Below are 12,074 nucleotides of genomic sequence, written 5' to 3' on the forward strand. Positions count from 1 at the left end.
CAGATGACATGATAGTATATTTAAGTGATCCCAAAAGTTCCACCAGAGAACTACTAAAGCTGATAAACAACTTCAGCAAAGTGGCTGGGTATAAAATTAACATAAACAAATCAGCAGCCTTCCTCTACTGGAAGGATAAACAGGCTGAGAAAAAAATTAGGGAAATGACACCCTTCACAATAGTCCCAAATAATAAAATATTTTGTTGTGACTTTACCAAGAAAGTGAAAGATTTGTATGACAAGAACTTCAAGTCTCTGAAGAAAGAAATTGAGGAAGATCTCAGAAGATGGAAACATCTTCCATGCTCATGGATTGGCAGGATTAATATAGTAAAGATGGCCGTTTTGCCAAAAGCAATCTAGAGATTCAATGCAATCCCCATCAAAATTCCTACTCAATTCTTTATAGAGATAGAAAGAGTAATTTGCAAATTCATTTGGAATAACAAAAAACCTAGGATAGCAAAACCTATACTCAACAATAAAAGAATTTCTGGGGGAATACCATCCTTGACTTCAAGCAGTATTACAGAGCAATAGTGATTAAAACTGTTTGGAGGAGTGAAGCAGGCTCGTGGGCCAGTGATAATCAGGAATTAAGAAGTTTTTGGAACCCGGGAGGTCGTGGACCGCTGCTCTGTGGCTGTCATCATGCCACAAAATGAATATATTGAACTGCACTGCAAATGATATAGATATCGTTTGGACTACCATGACAAAAAGAGAAAGAAAGAAGGTTGGGAGGTCCATGAACGTTCAAAGAAACTTAAAAAAAAAATCGGCCTGAAGTCTAAGCTCTACCATAAACAGTGCCATGCTGAGAAAATACAAATGAAAAAAACCATTAAGATGCATTAAATGTGAAACACCAAACAGAAGGATGAGGAGAAGACTCCACAGGGAGCAGTCCCTGCCTACCTGCTGGACAGAGAGGGGGGCAGTTGAGAGCAAAGTTCTTTCCAACATGATTAAGCAGAAGCGGAAAGAAAAGGCGGGAAAATGGGAGATCTCTCTACCCAAAGTTCGTGCCCAAGGAGAAACAGAAGTATTGAAAGTTATTCGACCAGGAAAAAGAAAAAAGAAGGCAAGGAAGAGAATGGTTACACAAGTCTGCTTTGTTGGAGATGGTTTTACAAGAAAACCACCTAAATATGAAAGGTTTATTAGGCCAATGGGTCTAAGTTTCAAAAAAGCTCATGTCACACACCCTGAGCTGAAAGCTACCTTTTGCCTGCCTATACTTGGTGTGAAAAAGAATCCATCCACCCCATTATATACAACCCTGGTTGTGATCACCAAAGGTACAGTCATTGAAGTGAATGTGAGAGAGCTGGGCCTTGTAACACAAGGAGGCAAGGTGATTTGGGGAAAGTATGCTCAAGTTACCAACAATCCTGAAAATGATGGGTGCATAAATGCAGTCTTGCTGGTTTGACAGTGACATCATACAAGTCATTCCACTCACTATGGAAGACTACAGTGTCAGGAAAACACCATCGCTGTGACCTTTCTGAACTACCAATCAGTCTTACCCCATGTGCAGTCATCAGGAAGTATTTATTAAATTGTAAAGGAAAATAAAACATTGCCCAATTTAAAAAATACAAAACAAAAAACTGTATGGTATTGGTACAGAGACAGGCAGGTAGATCAGTGGAACAGAATTGAAGACTCAGAAATGAACCCACACACCTATAGCCACTTGATCTTTGACAAAGGAGCTAAAACTATCCAATGGAAGAAAGATAGCATTTTCAACAAATGGTGCTGTTTCAACTGGAGGTCAGCATGTAGAAGAATGCAATTCGATCCTTTCTTATTGCCCTGTACAAAGCTTAAGTCCAAGTGGATCAAGGACCTCCACATCAAAGCAGATACACTCAAACTAATAGAAGAAAAAGTGGGGAAGAGTCTTGAACACATGGGCACTGGGGAAATTTTCCTGAACAAAACACCAATGGCTTATGATTTAAGACCAAAAATCGACAAATGGGACCTCATAAAACTGCAAAGCTTTTGTAAAGCAAAAGACACTGTCATTAGGACAGAACGGCAACCAACAGATTGAGAAAAGATCTTTACCAATCCTACATCTGAGGATTAATATCCAATATATACAAAGAACTCAAGAAGTTAGACTCCAGAGAGCCAAATCACCCTATTAAAAATGGGGTACAGAGCCAAACAAAACATTCTCAGCTGAGGATTTTCGAATGGCCAAAAAGCACCTAAAGAAATGTTCAACATCCTTAGTCATCAGGGAAATGCAAATCAAAACAACCCTGAGATTTCACCTCACACCAGTCAGAATGGCTAAGATCAAAAACTCAGGTGACAGCAGATGCTGGCGAGGATGTGGAGAAAGAGGAACACTCCTCCATTGCTGGTGGGATTGCAGACTGGTACAACCATTCTGGAAATCAGTCTGGAGGATCCTCAGAAAATTGGACATTGAACTGCCTGAGGACCCAGCTATACCTCTCTTGGGGATTTACCCAAAAGATGCCCCAACATATAACAAAGACACATGCTCCACTATGTTCATAGCAACCTTATTTATAATAGCCAGAAGCTGGAAAGAACCCAGTTGCCCTTCAACAGAGGAATGGATACAGAAAATGTGGTACATCTACACAATGGAGTACTACTCAGCTATCAAAAACAATGACTTCAAGAAATTCATAGGCAAATGGAATGAACTAGAAAATATCATCCTGAGTGAGGTTACTCAATCAGAGAAAAACACACATGGTATGCTCTTATTCATAAGTGGATATTTAGGCAAAAAGCTCAAATTACCCAAGATGCAATCTACAGACCACAGGAAGCTCAATAACAAGGATGACCAAAACTCAGATGCTCCCATTCCTTCTTAAAAGGGGGAAAATATTCATAGGAGGGGATATGGAAACAAAGTTTAGAGCAGCAACTCAAGGAATGGCCACTTAGAGCCTGACACTCATGTGGCCCCTATCTATACAGAGACCAAAACTAGATAAGATTGATGAAGCTAACAAATGCATACAGAAACGGATTGGATATTGATCTCTCCTGGGAGACATATCCAGATCATGTCCAATACAGAGGTCAATACTAGCAGCAAACCACCAAACTGAAAATAGGACCCCCTTGGGGGGAATTAGAGGAAGTATTGAAAGAGTTGAAGGAGCTTACAATCCCATAAAACAACAATGCCAACCAACCAGAGCTTCCAGGGACAAAACCACTACTGAAAGATTCTACATGGACTGACCCAGGGCTCCAACTGCATATGTAGCAGAGAATAGCCTTGTTGGGGCACCAGTGGAAGGGAAAGCCCTTGGTCTTGCCAAGGTTGGACCCCCAGTGCAGGGTAATATGGGGTAGGGAAATAAGGGGGATGTGTAGGGGGAACACCCGTATGGGGGAGGAGGAGGGGAGGGAATGGGGGCTTATGGACAGGAAACCAGGAAGGGAAATAACCTTTGAAATGTAAGTAAAGAAATATATAATAAAAAATTTTTAAAAATTAAAAAACTTTAACATTTGCTAAGAGTCATGCTAAAAATATGGTACCATTCATATAGAAATGGTGTCAACTCATTAGTCACCAATATATTCCAACATCAGGATACAACACAATGCAAATATTATATGTGCCCATCTATATTAATATCATTTCAGAATATTATCTAAATACCATATTTTTGCTCTAAAAATGAAGGAAAATGTAAATATATAAAATATACATTTTATCCAATAAAAATCTACAAGTTCATTTGTTAGTGTTAAAATTACAAATTGCATTTACTAGGAAGTAACATATTCAGTGTTGGCGTGAATGTGAGGAACTGATCCTCCGAACCTACTCATCTCATATTGATGGTTCACTACACTTTTCTGTAGTCTCTCAAAATGATCTTTCTTTGTAAAACCTTACCATAGAAATATAATTTTCCAGAAAGTTTTACATCAAAAGTTATTTTCTAAACAATTAGAAGTTAAAAGGTGGGCTGGAGAGATGGCTCAGCCATTAAAGGCTAGGCTCATAACCAAAAATATAAGAAGTTAAAAGGTACTTTGGTGTAGAAATCTCATGCCATACAAGGAGCTTTGTTGAAGTCCCCAGAGTAGAAACCCTGGAATCAGGTGGAGTGGCTAGCTCTCATCCTTTCACGGGCAGAAGCCCCATGTATTGTGGTGTAGATAGGAAGTTCAATGCTCTTTTCATTTCCTCCCTGCTGCCTTCTTGGAATAAGTAGAAGACTGGCATGCTCAGACAGAATCACAAACTATGAAACTTCCACTCACCTACCTTTCTCTCTCCCTTGTTTTTATTCATACTTTATTTAACATGCTCTGTTCTGCAATAATTTATATCAGTTGTTTCAAGTATTCAGAATCTAAGAAAGGGTGAGAGATGTTTCAATAAGTGTAATATAGACACTTAGCATCACCAATTTTAAAGGTTATTAATCCAATTTAAAACAACCTACAATAAGTACTTCCCAAATGACTTTATAAAGTGAACAACTGTTCAGGGGGACACTCATTAAACTGTTATAGTTCGAAGTAAATGTAGAGTCACAATGTAGTCTCAGAACATGAACAGAGGCCTGTGTCTTGCTTGGCTTGAGATGCTATGGCAAAGTGTGATAGAAATGTGTACATTCAAGATTAAAGTACCACAAGATTCAGTTCCTAGGAAAAGCCCCTATTTTGCCCCATGGGAGAATGCATTTTTGCTGTTTTTTCATGGGGGATAAAGATTCTAACCCTATCCTACATCCTTTGGAATAAAAACTTCGGCATATGATTTTTTTTGAAGAAAACAATAATTTAGTCCTCAATACACTATATATCCTTACATAGTGTCAATGTATAACTATAGTAAAATAGAAACCAAAAAATTGACAGCAATTAAACCTACTACTCTTATTCATAACTTATCACTTTTATATTTTCTCACTTATATGTACATATGTGTATACATTTATGTATTTTATAAAAGTTCTGGAACATTTTTTAACAACGACTATAGTCAACCCATTAGCTGTGCCATTCCTGTAAGAAACATGTGTATTGTTCATTTATAAAAATAGTTTCTCAACCTGATATTTCACAATTCTTAATATTTTTCTTCAAGCTTTATTTTGAAAATGTTAAATATACTTAATCAATCAGCATGCAAATTTTGCACATCATCTTTTTCTTTTTTGTTTTGGGAATTTCATTTATGAATATGTTTTGATCAAATCCATCCCCACTCCCTCCCTCCAACTCCTTTCCTTTTGCTCCACCAGTTTTTCCACCGAACATAATGCACTCTTTAAAATCCATGAGTTCACTTACTGCTGCCACTAAAGGCATAAGACACTGATTTTTCCCAAATAATATCATACCTTTAATGTTTATACTATGATGTGCTCATTTCTTGGTGTGCTTTGTGGAAACATTTGTGCTTTGATTTCTGTTGTTGCTTATGGGTGTGCTACAATTTGCTTATTAACATACTGAAGTATAATTTGGTAGATTCTGTCTAGTGCTACCATAAAGAAAGATACTATGTGTATGTCCACATATGTCAGGGGGAGAGAGAGAGAGAGAGAGAGAGAGAGAGAGAGAGAGAGAGAGAGAGAGAGAGAGCATGCATTCATAGGTTTCCATTTTTCTTTGTTAAATACCTCAGTACAGTTGTCAAATCTTAAGTTATTTAAAGATTTGTGCTTTTAGTTATAAAATTCCATTTTACTCCTAGAAGATAAGTCTGTGACTAAAGAACTTGAATTTATTCCACTTCTTGCACAATATTTTTATTTTTTTATTTTTTAGTATTTTAATTGGTTATTCTTTTTTTTATTATTATTAACTTGAGTATTTCTTATATACATTTCGTGTGTTATTCCCTTTCCCGGTTTCCGGGCAAACATCCCCCTCCCCCCTCCCCTTCCTTATGGGTGTTCCCCTCCCCACCCTCCCCCCATTGCCACCCTCCCCCCAACAGTCTAGTTCACTGGGGGTTCAGTCTTAGCAGGACCCAGGGCTTCCCCTTCCACTGGTGCTCTTACTAGGATATTCATTGCTACCTATGAGGTCAGAGTCCAGGGTCAGTCCATGTATAGTCTTTAGGTAGTGGCTTAGTCCCTGGAAGCTCTGGTTGCTTGGCATTGTTGTACATATGGGGTCTCAAGCCCCTTCAAGCTCTTCCAGTTCTTTCTCTGATTCCTTCAATAGGGGACCTATTCTCAGTTCAGTGGTTTGCTGCTGGCATTCGCCTCTATATTTGCTGTATTCTGGCTGTGTCTCTCAGGAGCGATCTACATCCGGCTCCTGTCGGTCTGCACTTCTTTGCTTCATCCATCTTGTCTAATTGGATGGCTGTATATGTATGGGCCACATGTGGGGCAGGCTCTGAATGGGTGTTCCTTCAGTCTCTGTTTTAATCTTTGCCTCTCCCTTCCCTGCCAAGGGTATTCTTGTTCCCCTTTTAAAGAAGGAGTGAAGCATTCACATTTTGATCATCTGTCTTGAGTTTCATTTGTTCTAGGTGTCTAGGGTAATTCAAGCATTTGGGCTAATAGCCACTTATCAATGAGTGCATACCATGTATGTCTTTCTGTGATTGGGTTAGCTCACTCAGGATGATATTTTCCAGTTCCAACCATTTGCCTACGAATTTCATAAAGTCATTGTTTTTGATAGCTGAGTAATATTACATTGTGTAGATGTACCACATTTTCTGTATCCATTCCTCTGTTGAAGGGCATCTGGGTTCTTTCCAGCTTCTGGCTATTATAAATAAGGCTGCTATGAACATAGTGGAGCACGTGTCTTTTTTATATGTTGGGGCATCTTTTGGGTATATGCCCAAGAGAGGTATAGCTGGATCCTCAGGCAGTTCAATGTAATTGGTTATTTTTTAAATTTACATTTCAAATATTATATCGTTTCTTGGTGTCCCCTCTGGAAACCTCCTATTCCATCACCCCTCCCCCTGCTTCTATGAGGGTGCTTCCCCCACCCACTCCCTCTCTCCTCCCTGCCCTGACATTTCCCTACCTTGGCAGGACAAAGGCCCTCCCCTCCCATTGCTGCCCAACAAGGCCATCCTCTGCTACATATGCAGCTGGAGCCATGGGTCCTTCTGTGTGTACTCTTGGATGATGGTTTAGTCTCTGGGAGCTCTAGGGAATCTGGTTAGTTGATATTGTTCTTCTTATGGGATTGCAAAACACTTCAGCTCCTTCAGTCTTGATTTTATGTAGAAAAATTGCTTCTGTGTTATGCCTTGTTGGTTGCTTTCAAAATGCTTTTTTTTTTTAAAAAATCATTCTGAAATTTACTTCTGATGTTCTGACATTAGCTCTCTGGCTTTTATCTTACTGTGACTACACTCAACTACTTCACTCTGAATGTTTATGAATTTTACCAAATTGTAGGCATTTTCAGCTCTTACAGACCATTTCAGTCCCATAGTCTTTTTCTCTGAGAGCATATAGATACGAAGGTTATCATTTTTAGTGTGTACCCCTAAATTACATAAGTACTATTCCATCCTTTTACATTTTTTCTTCGACTAACAAATAAATTGCACTCAGATTCTATTGATTTTAATCTAATCATTTTGTTTGACTACTAACCATACTCCTTACATTTTAAGTTCTTGTGTTTCATTTTTATGTTTCCTTTTAATTTCTCCAAATGTTTTCTTTTTGCTTTACAGAAATCTATTTGTCATTTATTTTAAATCATTTTTATTTTATTTATTTATTTTATTTCATCTTATTTTAATCATTCTTTTGAGTTCTTATGTTGTTATAATAGAATAATTAAAATCATGCATTTCCAAACTTTTTCATTATCTAATGTCTCTTTGGTCTTGTCAACTTGTGGCTGTCTAAGCTCTTAACTTTATGAATGCTTTACCATACCTTGAATATTTTGTCAATATGGTTGTATGGCTGTAACTGAATATTTTCTATCATGGACTTGTTTTGTTTAGGTAGTTCAAAGAAATCTGGAGAGAAGGAGCAGAAAGATTTGTTCATTGAATTAAGCTTGCAGTGCCTGCTCAACATGATGTCATTGAAGACTAGTGATTCACAAGCTCATTCTCCCTGCCTACACCAAATGCTAAAGTAGGAAAACCATGCGTTAATTACTGGTTTTATTTAATTGATACTGTAAAGGAGGAGGCTCAGATCCTAACTGGGTAGTAATGACTCAAAAGTAGGGAGAATAGTTAGAGGAAATGGAGCAGAGGGCCAACTATTTGAGCCTCTTATCATGCTTTAAGATCCACATTGCATGGAGAATTGTCTCTTTTGGCATACTCAGACTGGAGACAGTAAAGAAGCAGAGTAACTCCCTAATACTTGCTGAAAGTGCATTCTCATAGACCAGTGGTTCTCAATCTTCCTAATGCTGTGGCCCCTGAATACAGTTCCTTATTCTGTGGTGAACCCCAACCATAAAATTATTTCACTGATGCTTCATAACTAATTTTGCCTCTGTTATGAATTGTAATGTAAAGATCTATTTTCCAATGGTTTTAGGTAAACCCTGTGAAAAGGTCTTTAGACAGCCCCCAAAGTGTTCATTGTCTACAGCTTGAGAACCTTTGTTATTGAGGCTCAGTTCCTTACTGAGCCCCATTAAAACTGCAGTGGGGGGGGGGGAACTACAGTGGTAAGGGAATTAGAGTGCTAACTGCTGCCATCGTGTGGTAGATGAAAGATACGCCTCCTATTCTGTCTTGACAGAGTTTATGGAGAGAATGTGAATGAAGTCTACTTCCATTAGACAGCTAGTGAAAACTAAGTCTTTGTTTTCACCTATCAATACCACTGAGCATTGGAAATAAAACAGTATCCTATCATACAAAGAAGAGCAGACAAACTCTGGTCTTACTAAGTGAAATGTGACTTCAATTAGTCCTACTAGATTTGGAGGTAGACAGGACATGAAACAACCAGCTTTACCACTGTATTATGCAGAAGTGGTCCATGGAGTGAAATATTATCTATTTTGTAAATGTATTTGTTTCCCTGTTTTATATCAGAGTAATAACTTTTACTTCTTGTTCTCTCTCTCTCTCTCTTTCTCCTCCTCCTCCTCCTCCTCTTCCTCCTCCTCTTCCTCCTCTTGCTTTACGGAAGGATGATATATATGAAAGTTTTCCAAAGAAGTAACAGCCTCATATGTTTGTTGTTCTCATTGTATCAAGAAGTATTTAAATTTGAAAAAAACTCAATAATCAGACCTATGTTTAAACCAACTAATGGGAAATGTGTCAAATATTTCTATACAAATTTGACTTTTAAGAATTTGAAATATGATGATTGATAAAATTGATAGTCAGAACCCATTCGTATCTATGCAATACACACAAATATTTCTCTTGATGTCTTTTCAGTGAGACTATTCCCACAAAGATATAGACACCAACAGAGATGATGTATAGAATATACTAAATTATCTGTTTTCTATGTAACTTTTATTGTATCAAAGGAACATCTGTGAAATGGAATAAGAAACCAAATAAAGCCAACCATAAAGAATTGAATAGTAAATATTTGGTTTTATCTTAGTTTTCATAAAGGGTAGTTTTAAGTGGGATCCCATAGACCTCCTGAAATATGACAGAACATTGTTAATATTTGGCAACCTTCTAGAATTTGACAGTAAGATCCTACTGCTATAGACACAGCCTACTAGACTCACAAAGTATAGATATACCAACCTGGCAATTACTTGAATCTTTATGCCTATTGTCAAGCTCTTAGAGTGCTGTGGGTTCTCTGCATGCTACCAGATGACAAATAATCTTCAGTATCACCCAGCTATGCTTGACAAGATATGGTCACTTGTGCAACAGTGGTACAAACACTTTGGGAGCAAACCAAAAATCTTATTGGACTTCACGTTTTCTTCATGAACTTGGAATTCTTTTCTGGAACTGTTAATAAGGCAAAGAACATGTAGTTACTAGATAGGTTCTAGAACTTAAGGGAGAACTAAGTACTATTACTTTACTAAATAGATATAGTATTAAAATGACTCCTAGTGACTTATTGCTATTCATAAAACAGTACACCTCTTGGCCTCCATGAGAAAAGTTTCTTTTAGCAGATGATGACTAACACAGGGACCTTTAACTGGTAAGTAGAAAATAAAAAACTATGGGGTGATCAGCTCTAAATAAGATGTACATATCACATGTCACACACAAGCAAACACATACACACACACACGCATGCACACATGCACACACATACATACAAGGCTTGGAGATCTTTATAGAAATAGAGGCAGAAAAATTGTAAGAGATAGCAGTGGTAGATGATTGCAAGGTTAAGAATGCTTTCTGCACACAGCAGGAAAGTTGCACATATGAATTTACAGTGATTGTGAGAGGATGCATGAGGCTTGAGTAAGCTCAAAGCAGACAAAATTCCAGAATTGAGTTAAGGGGGCGATGATGAAGTACCACCACTTGAAGAACTACTGGTACTGGATAGCAGTTAGTAGATAGTCAGATCCATTAATGACATGACACTTGGTAGATAAACCAGACTCCAGGGCAGGCCCCATTCCCCAAAGTAGTTGAGCAACAAAAGCTGGTGAAGAAAATTTAAACATGTGTGGGTAGGGAGATGAAGGTATAGAGAGTAGATATAGGAGGAGTTTGGAGGTTTATGATAAAAACATATTGTATTTTCTCAAATACTTCATAAAAAGTATTTTTAAGTTTTAGATATAGGATAATTTTGCTTCGATTTCATGAAACTATGAAAATGTAAAGGATCAAACATATCCCAGGTGATAATGTTGGATAACTTTTGAATGATAGAATTAATTCTTCAGTAATTTCCTTTAACCTTTGGAGGTTTACACCAATTGCTAAGCTTACACAGTATTTTTCAGATGCTTGCCATAAATAATATGAAATGATAATACACAAATCTTAGAATGATTATTATTAACCCTAAAACTAAAATAAGCAAACTATAACATTGTTGCAATTACATTTTAAATAGATTTAAAATTTTAAGTTGATTTTTATCACATATGAACAGAACATTTAGAATGTTTAAACGTATTTAAACAACTTAATCTGCACAAGGAAAACAGGAACAATATCAATATCCACTAAGCTGTTTTTGCTAAGCTGTTTCCCTGCAAATACAGACAGACTATGATGGTTGAATAATATTGATATTGTGGTGATTTGAATGAGATATCCTATATAAGTTTTGTGCATTTCAATATTTGGTCCCTAGTTGGTGGCTCTTTGGGAAGGATTAGGAGGTGTGGCCTTACTGGAGGGAGTATGACACTGGGAGCAGTCTCTGGCTTTCAAATCCTCCTATAATTCCCAGTAAACTTTTTGCCTCTTGCTTGCAGTTTGTAAGATGTATACTCTCAGCCATTCCTACTATCATGCCATTGCTCCAACGTCATAGACTCTAATCCTTTGGAATTGTAAGCCCAATTAAATGCATTTTCTCCTTTATTAAAAATAGATTATTTCCTTATACAATAAACACTGATTGCAGTTTCTCCTACCTCTACTCTTTCCAGATCTACCTCATCTCCCACTCCTTTTCTGTCTATATCCATTTCCTTTCTGTCTCCTTTTAGAAAAGAATAGTCTAAGAGATACAATAAAACAGATGATAAAACAAACAAACAAAAAACATCAAATCAAAGTTGGACAAAGCAAACCAACCAAGAAGGCAAGGAGCCTCAAGGAAAGGCACAAGAATCAGAGATCAACTCACTCATTTACACATTCAAAAGTCCCATAAAATTATTAAACTGAAAGCTATAATATATATGTACAGGACATGGTGCAGATCCATGTAGGCCCTGTGCACATTGCTTCAGTCTCTATGAGTTTAGTTGAACTTTGTTCATTTGATTTAGAGGGACTTGTTTGCCTGGTGTCCTCCATCCTCTCTGACTCTTCCTTTTCTTATATGGGGTTCCCTGAGCTCTGATATAAGAAGTTTGGAGGAGAAATCACATTTACAGCTGTGTCTAATAAGGTCTCACTCTCTGCATATTGTCTGGCTGTGAGTCTCTGTATTT

At 37.5% G+C, this 12,074-nt stretch overlaps 1 pseudogene; it reads left to right on the forward strand.

Annotated features, from left to right (window-relative positions):
- The first annotated feature begins 653 nt into the window (after positions 1–653).
- Positions 654–1,522, forward strand: Nsa2-ps17 (NSA2 ribosome biogenesis factor, pseudogene 17; annotated as a pseudogene).
- Positions 1,523–12,074: the final 10,552 nt, after the last annotated feature.

The sequence above is a fragment of the Rattus norvegicus genome, chromosome X (genome assembly GCF_021556685.1).
Source record: "Rattus norvegicus strain SHRSP/BbbUtx chromosome X, alternate assembly SHRSP_T2T, whole genome shotgun sequence".
Taxonomy (NCBI): Eukaryota; Metazoa; Chordata; class Mammalia; order Rodentia; family Muridae; genus Rattus; species Rattus norvegicus.